The sequence below is a fragment of the Danio aesculapii genome, chromosome 6 (assembly GCF_903798145.1).
Source record: "Danio aesculapii chromosome 6, fDanAes4.1, whole genome shotgun sequence".
Classification (NCBI taxonomy): domain Eukaryota; kingdom Metazoa; phylum Chordata; class Actinopteri; order Cypriniformes; family Danionidae; genus Danio; species Danio aesculapii.
The window spans coordinates 35526567-35536078 of record NC_079440.1 but is presented as its reverse complement, the minus strand read 5'-3'; the positions used below and the strand labels follow the sequence as shown (position 1 = coordinate 35536078).

General features: G+C 34.6%; 1 protein-coding gene across 1 annotated transcript in view; it reads left to right on the top strand.

Annotated features, from left to right (window-relative positions):
• Nucleotides 1-1122: 1122 nt before the first annotated feature.
• Nucleotides 1123-9512, top strand: part of adcyap1r1b (adenylate cyclase activating polypeptide 1b (pituitary) receptor type I) — a 57523-nt gene continuing 49133 nt past the window's right edge. Inside the window, exon 1 of the mRNA XM_056460079.1 lies at nucleotides 1123-1475. The gene's annotated coding sequence lies outside the window, so the exon portion shown is untranslated. The remainder of the gene's footprint in view (nucleotides 1476-9512) is intronic.

Here is a 9512-nt window from a genome sequence, read left to right as displayed (position 1 = left end):
AATGCTTATGATAAACCGCTGTTAGCCTTTAAGCTCTGCTTCCTTCAGTTGCTTGACGCATGTACACGTGAAGCAGCCGGTGAGCACACACACATATATTATCTCAACATGCGAAAGTGTTCCTCCATATTTTTTCATATATGTTGTTCACAATACTTATCCATCCACAGACTTTGCAATGCAGTCAAGTGTGTAAACATTAGCTACGGTTTGCGCTTCTGCCTTTGGATGTCTCACAAAGCAGCTGCATAAATGATAAAGCTTTAAATAAAAGTGAAATCGAGACCAGACCCCTTCTACACAAAACACAAACGCAGGACTCCTTCTATGTTTACAAATACAAGCGCTGCCATTTAGAGCCCATTTCTGGTTAATGATGTCAGAATTTACCAGTATTTTGGAAAGGATGTGTGAATAGTCTTTTCCAGAAAAATTTGTGATTGTGTGAACAGTGCTTTTTTAATATACCGGTAAAGTCGTTCTGGAAATTTTCTGGATATTTACCGATATCACTGTGTGAAAAGGGCTTTACTACTACTACTACTTTTGGTTCCTGAATAAGGATGGGTGCCTGGTTAAAGGAAACCTTCTGTGTATGATAAGAAAACTCGTTCAGCATGGTTGTGCTCTATAGGTACTGGCCTAAAATAAAAATTTCTATTATTTCTGCATTTTACGACGTTTGCTTATAATAAAGTGATAAATAATAACAGAATGTTTGGTTAAACAAAAGCGTTTTGCACCAATGGTTGCTATGGTTAGCTCCTTACGCCAACTAATTCTGTTCTCATCTTCTTACTTGTTGATATATATATATATATATATATATATATATATATATATATATATATATATATATATATATATATATATATATATAGACATATCTGTGTAGCCTGCGTAAAAATAGTACGTTTAACCCACACTTCTGACTTCCTCAGACCTCTATACTTAATATAAAAGCTAGCAACGTGTACCGCACTCACTGCAACCTTAAAACACGGCGTGGGGAGAGGGAGGGAGGGGGAGAGAGAGCGAGAGAGAGAGCGAGAGTTGGGGATGTTTGAGGGGGTTCATCTAAATGCGCAGCGCATATCAGGGATCATTGTGAGTCTGCGCGGATAACCGCTTGGCAGCGGAGTGTTTCAACACAATATCGAGAATAGCGAGTTACATCCAGACATCCCTCACCTCAGACCTTGGCGTTTCTCTCTGTGTATCTGCGCTTCTTTTTGATACATTGCCTTGATTAGACGTCTATAAGTGAGGTAACTGTTCCCTCGTTTATCTCAGAGCCAGAGAGGCTTACACACACACTAGTTGTCCGCAGAAGTTTTTCGGGGCGTCTTGCGGGAATGTTTGTGCAGCAGCGCGCGCCGCAGCACTTCCACCGCCTGTGACTGACAGCGCGAGACAATCAGCATTCTGCATCGGGTTCAAACGTCCTTTCCAGAGACCTCCAGCCTTCTGGGACAGTAAGATTCATGATTTATTACATACGACCCATTCTTACATTGGCCATATAGTGCATTCTCCATTGAAGCGCATTTAATTCCGTTTCAGCGTGTGCAGTCTGTAATGAAATGGATTGTACAGGACGGATCGATAGCTCTCGTAAGGATGATGTCTTTTTTTTTTTTTTTACATTTATTTATTATGCATTTTACTGTGGAATTGAAAGGGTCTGGTTCGAGAGTGGTTTGAAGATGGTCTGCGATTGATGCTTTATATTTCAAGTAGCCATCTGGGAGTTCTGCGGTTTGCGGAATTATTAATTTAAACATATTACGATTTATTCAGTGTACATTCATTGTGATAAAGATGTGTTAAAGTAAAAAAAGAAAAAGAAAACAATATCAGCGTCCGCGTTTATAAGGACAATTCATTGTCATAGAGCTGCTGCTAATGTTGCTATTCAGACACGTTACTATAAGAGAGCTTGCATAAATAACATAATAAAGCACTATACTGATACTTGTTTTAAATGTAATTTTACATAATTAGCCTAGGCTACTGTATTTAATATTTTTTCTCGTTATTGTTAAATCATTATGCAATGACTTACGGTTATATTCGGCAGGAATTTGATTACATTCATGTACATGAATTATTGATGTATAAATGTAAATCGTATTGCTATAGCCATGCCACACCCAAAACTATAATGCAACGATTTTGCTTCAGGATGGAAGCAGCAACCGAATTACAAAAATATTACTGAAATTCTTACATCATTTCATGAAATGTTGTATTTAAAGTGAATTCATGTTGGTTATTTTTACTTAATATAATTAATTTAGTTGCAATTTTCCTTTATATATAGCAAACTAATGCAATTAAATAAATTATAAATCAATTAAAAAGTATATACATATGCATTCAGTTTTCCCCTGGCATATTGTGACTTAAAGTTTTTGTTCAGATGTAAATGAAAGCTTTTTTCCCATAATGATGCATTTACTGTATGCCTCTAATACTTACTATCTTTTGGGAGAAGACTGTGTTATTTCCTGTAAAAATAAATACAAACTTGCTGGTTGAATAAAAATAACTTTAGAATTTGCCATGGGTATGACAAATTCCGGGCTTATATTTCATATTTATACTTAAATTTTATATTTATATTTCATGAAGACAACACCATTAAAATGATGGTGTTAGAAGTACTTGTTGCTCTCTATTTTGAAGCATCTCAGCATAAATAAACCTTTGATTTAATTTCAGTGAATAGAACATTTGTCTCTCTCCTCCCTTCCTCTGTTTGTTTGTGTTGTACTCTCTAACTGTCTGACATAAGTATTCATTCATGTTGCTTTCTGGTGTCTTTTGAAACACCCCCAAGTTATTGCATCATGATTATGAGTATGTAAAAAATGTTTCACAATTTTACACTCAGTTGGGTTCTGTGGGCCACTGATAGTGCAGCATTAAAAATTACACCACATTATATGGTGTTCAGTTACAACCACTCACCTCTAATGACATACGAATTGAAGACGAACAGGTTTAGACTGCATGTGTTGTCTATTAGGTTGAGACTCCAGTTTAAGACATCTTAAAAATAGGCAGGACATAGAAAGCATTTCTTAGTTGCGGTACATGTGACATTTAGGACAGAGTATTTTGGCATCACATTTAGAGTGCATAAAGTATTAGATATATTTGCTGCATATAGTATGTCTCAATAAAGTGGTTTGTTACTTTATGAAATACTTCATGCATTGTAGTGGCAAGAAATAACTTTTAAAACAATTATTGTGACAAATAATTACAAAATAAATGAAATATTATGTGTTAAATTTAGAATTAGACAAACTGGCACATTTTATTTAGCATTGCATTATTGTTATTTGTACACGTTTCTGGTGAAAATGTGCTGCAAAAATGTTTAATCAAATACTAAAGGAAAGTTTACATTAAACAATGTACTAATACAAGTTTTCATGGAGATAGGATTATGTCAAAATGATCTGCGTTCAGATGAATGGATGATCATTACTGAAACTTCTGCATTACATATAAGACCAGTACTGGGTAATGTTTGTAAAAGGAAAAAAAAAAAAAAAAAAACTACAAATCTGTGTACATACGGTTTTGTAGTCTGCCATTGTTGTTTTAGTTGTCAAGTACACATGCATGCCAGAAAAAAAGAAGTTTGAACCAACTTAAAAAATGACTACAACTATAATTTGTAGTTTTTCCCAAAGTATATTTTAACTTTGGTTCAAACTTTAAAATTTAATTTATCCTAAATCGAAAATATTTATTGTGGTCAAAAAAAAAAAAAAAAAAAATCTCTAATTCCACAAATTGTTTTTATTATTAATTTGGTACACCGTAGAGTTTTATTTAGGATCTTTTTTATTCTTAGATCAATTTATGATTTTGCTTTGAACCAACCTAAAAATACTGTAATGTGTTACAGCTAAATGTGTTAAATACAACTGATTAATTAATATTAACTAAAATATTTATTCTAACCAATGAAAAAGGGTAAACCATTGTTTTTATAGACCATAAATTAATTAAATTACGTTGGTTCCACTTAACTGATTATTTTGGAGAAAATAAAACTACAAACTTTTTTAACTATAAAATCAAAGTAAAGTTGTACTTTGGACTAAAACACATAACATTATGCTATTGCTATATTTTATTTGATTTTCATCTTAGGTTAACTATCTGCTGATATTTTCTTTATGGCTATAGATGTAAAGCAAGATGGTAGTCAAACTCATATTAGAAATTCACAAAAACTGAACAGCAGTAAAACTTATTTACTTTTTGTAATAACATGACATGAAAAAGGGCTGAATTAAAAAAAAAAAATACTACTTTGAAAAAAACTAATGCTTTCATTTTTTATGGAAAAGTAGTTCAGAGACAACAATCTATCATTTTTTTTAAATTGGACTTTGAACCCCATTTCTGAAATTTCAAACAAAGTAAAAAAACAATTTATACAAATAAAAAAAGTCCAAAGTGTCAGCTTGTGAAATAAAATGTAGGTATAGCTGTGCTACATTCAACCATTTCAAATAACATTCCTGTATGATTTTCTTGATAATCCATAAGACAAAAAATAATACAAATAACAGAAAGAAAACAAAAGTTTATAAAGTTTTTAAAGACATATAATTTGGACATTTAATTTCTTAAAACATTTAAAGGCCAATTCACACCACACATACAAATGCCAACAAACAAATTGGCTGTTGCAATTAGAATGTTGTGAACAAAATTATGCAATATCCACACTGCCCCAAACAAATGCCACCCACATTAATTGAGTTAATTAAATGATCCTTCTTAGGGCTAAAAAGACATTTACCTGAAGCCTGGTCAGATTAATTCTAAGTTTGTTGTTGTTTATTGGAAAATCATATCACACTGCTCAGACGTTCTATGATTCAGTACAACAAATAGCAATTGAACATGTAGGGTGAAAAAAAAATGCAGACCAATGGCAACAGACACCGACAAGCATTACACACTGATCCAACAAACTCCAACAGACCTGCCATTTGTTTGTGATAAGTGAATTGACCTTATTAAACGTTATGCCAGGTTCAGGATTCATTTTGATTCCCACAAAACTTTATTTTCTGTAAAATAAATAAATAATAAATAAAGTAAAATTACTATCATTGACATTCACAAAAACCCATTTTCTGCATGATTTTCTAAAGTAAAGAAAGAAAGATTACTATAATTGACAGTTTAAGAGCAAATAACTATGGGGAAAACAGTAATCCTTTGCTTCAAAATATACCACAAAATATGACAAATTGAATGGAGAAGCCAAAGGACCACTAAAACAGCCATTTGAAAGAATACAGATACTATATGGATTTATTATAAATGACCAAACTAATTAAATTGTCATTATTAAACATAATTGTTTTAAGTTCAGGATTCATTTTGATTCTCAAAAAAACATTATTTTCTGCATGACTTTGTAAAGTTAAATAACGAAAGATTATTAAGATTGACAGTTTTAGGAGTAAATAACTATGAAGAAAGCAATAACTCTTAGCTTAAAAATTCACCTCAAAATACGACAAAATGAAAAGAGATGCCAAAAGACCGCTAAAACAGCCAAAGTGAAAGAAAACAGATATTATATTGATCCAAGAGATCTGATTGCACAGAGATCTAAATGCTAATCCTACATATTCAGACTCAGTCATCCAGCCACCGCTGTTCATAATGTAAAAAAAAAATCGAACTTTGCAGTGATTAGAGTTGGGTGATTTGTTTCATAAAAGCAACCAAAAACTCACCGCGCCTTCAAAACAATCCAGTCAGGTGTGTATAGACCAGTGGTCCCCAACCTTTTTATCACCGCGGACCGGTCAATGCTTGACAGTTTTACCGCGGCCCGGGGGGTTAGGCGATCTTGAACCATTTTCTCAGAGCATGACAAGCTGACAAAGCTATGCTGCAACACTAATACAAGTTTTATTATTGGAGAAAATTAAAAACCATTGCAGTATTTGCCTGAGATAATGGGCTCTATGCACGGCTAGAGTTTTAAAGCCAACGTTAAACTTCCGGTAAAAAGTTTATCCGGTTGTTTTTACAGCATCGATGTTGTAATGTAATTACAATACATTCAGTTAAATAGACGTAAGCATTCATTTAGTTGTTCAAGTGTAAAACGAGACGAAAGACCGTTGTAACTGCTAGCACCATAAGTAGCAACAAGTTAGTGCAGAAATTCCATTGAAAATAATGGGGTAATCATTTTTCACAGACATGGTGGAGGGAAATGGAATTTAATGCAGTGCTTCTTGTCTGATCTGAGACCCACTTCATATAGTATATCTAACAGGCAGTGAAGATTTTTCTTTTTAAAAAAAATCTGATCTTAAACGTGACAATTTTGTAATGGAAAGACCGTAATTTACGATCGCAGAGAAATTTCCCAAAGACGTCTGTTTCTTACCCATTTTTAGTGATGTGAAGTTGTGCGCCGAGACTTCAAAGCATGTATCAAAAAAACTATACATTTCGCACTGAAGCAGTGTACCAGAGCTTGATTCGTTTTACTTTTACTTTACGAAGAGCATAATTTTCGCCTATACCCACATGTCTGATTCGAATTTTGATACAAAGGTTTAAACACCCTCATTATGAGTTAGTAAAGTGTATAGCAAGAGATTAGGCGTTGATTACATACGTTTCTACTGTTTCAAAGCACTGCACCGGTCCCACAGACCAGTAATTAAACTAAAATTCAATAGTATTTATAGTAAAAAGTTTTTGAACCATACTAAAGTGTATTAGCATATCTTTACAACTATCTTTAAAGAAAACCACTGCATATCGTAGTATAGTGTTTAATGGAGGTCAGCTAGTGAGCACAGCATGAAAGCATCACTCCCATAGCCTCCTCCTTACAGCATTCGCCTCCCATTCGCCGGTTGGATCCCCACTTGGAACGAGTTGGAATACGATAAATGTAAATACTTTTGAATACCTTGGATTTTACTTCAGTCATCGGTGGTGTAATGTAACATACCTTATGTGTAAAAACTACAGTAATTGAGTAATTTGTTTATATTACTGTTGTTGTATTGTATTACTACATGAATGAGTTGGTCAGTTGTGAACATTTGACAATTTTGCAACACAGTGCTTTCCCACACTTTAACCAGCAGAGGTTCTCATCGAGCTCTGATTTAGAAAGCTTCGAGTAACGAACCTTTTTCCGACACAATTGAGTCGAGCGCTTCGCTTCATTCAGACTTATTATTCATTCATTTTCTTTTCGGCTTAGTCCCTTTATTAATCTGGGGTCGCCACAGCGGAATGAACCGCCAACCTATCCAGCATTTGTTTTATGCAGCGGATGCCCTTCCAGCTGCAACCCATCTCTGGGAAACATCCATGCACACTCATAAACTACGGACAATTTAGCTTACCCAATTCACCTGTACCGCATGTCTTTGGACTGTGGGGGAAACCGGAGCAACCGGAGGAAACCCACGTGAACGCAGGGAGAACATGCAAACTCCACACAGAAACGCCAACTGACCCAGCCGAGGCTTAAACCAGCGACCTTCTTGCTGTGAGGCGACAGCACCTACTGCGCCACTGCATCACCTCAGACTCATTATTAGAATCAAAAATAATTAATGATTTCTTGTGCGGCCTGGTACCAAATGATTGATTGGGGACCACTGGTGTAGACAACAAAATCCAGAAGAATAAAGTGACTGAATAATGTGAATGCTCTCAAAAATGAAAAAAGTCATAAGATGAGGAGAGTTACTGAACAAAAAAAGCAAATGTTGACCATAGTCAATGCCACGCTAATGATGTAAAAACTGGAGGCCAACTTAATTTAAAGAATCACACGATGAAGTAGATCACCTGATCAAACTAAACCAGCCCATTAGTGTGTGCATACACCCATACACGCTACATGCATAAGTAACTAGATATATTTGCACATGATTCAGTTCGCTCTACTTTGTGATGGATTAGCTCTGTTGACCTCACTGTTTTTAGTGTGTTCAGCACTTTTTGACACTGGGCATAAATTCTTTATTCACATATACTAGCCTGTTGACAGCTGTTGACACCCTGTTTAAATGATTTGTGCTTGCATCACACACACACACACACACTACAGTGCAGCTTTGATAATAACAAATCACCCTGTTACCTGGGGGCTCATGGCACAGTAATTGAAGTCACCCCATGCAATCCCTTGTGATTTGTATTGAGAGAAAGAAAATTATAAAGAGAGACTTCCATAATTCTTGATTTAAGCAGTGTATTTACTGTTCGGGGCCTGTGAAATGGTTTTCAAATCAATGGTTTTCAAATCATAAACAGTTTTGACAAGCACAGGTTCAAATGATTTGTAACACTATAATCCTCTGATTGCACACACTATATGACTCGACCAGAACACAAGACCAAACAATTGGCAATTAAGGAGATACATAGAAACATGACTATGTCGCCACTGGCTTGCATGGTTCAGGATCTATAGAAATGAGCTGCATCGTTGGATTTGCCCTTCAATATTTGGACTCTCAATAGTGATTATTAAACCACACTGAACTGAGCTCAACTGAACTGAACTTAAACACTACAAACTGAACTACACTGTTCCTATTTACTGTGAGCTTTTATGTGAAGCTGCTTTGACACAATCTACATTGTATAAGCGCTATACAAGTAAAGGTGAATTGAATTGAATTGAATGACTGTATGAAAGTTGATCAGTGTGGTCAGCTGGCTCTCCTAGTGTTTGTTCAGTTTGTAAATAAAAACAAAAGGAAAGGAATAATAATATTGGTGAACTTTCAGCATAGTTGATTCACTTTGTCAGTACTTCATTTTTGTGACTATTGAAGAATACAGTAAGTCTCTTCCATCTGAGTCTCATATCGCACACAAAGTCAAGTTGAATCGAGCCAAGTAAAATCAAGTCACAATTCCAAATACAACAAATAAGCATATAGGTTTTATAATATAGGTTTTACAATGTAAAAATATGATAGAAACAATTAAAGAAATTTCACATTTTTATGGAAAACTATACCAGAGGTTCCAGCAATTGAGTTTCTAATAACAAGGAAGTTAGGTATGTGGGTTTTGGATTTTTTCAGTATAGCGTGAAACAAGTCAGATTAGGTACTTCATTGTCTCACAAAATAATAACTAATATACACTACCGGTTAAAAGTTTGGGGTCAGTATAATATTTAAATGTTCTAAAATAAGCTTATCCTGCTCACAAAAGCTGCATTTATTTAATAAAAAAATACAGGAAAAATTGTGAAATGTTATTGCACTATAAAATAACTTTCAAAAGTCTATTTAATTTAATTTAATTTAATACTTAATTAAGAGTCACATGATCCTTCAGTAATCACTCTAATATAGACTGATTTCACGCGGCCGCCATTTTAAAAGTGAAATTAAGTCTGCGGTGGGAAGAAACCCGGAAGTATCGCCTGGAGTTACACAGGAACGTTGTGTACCTGGCTGTAT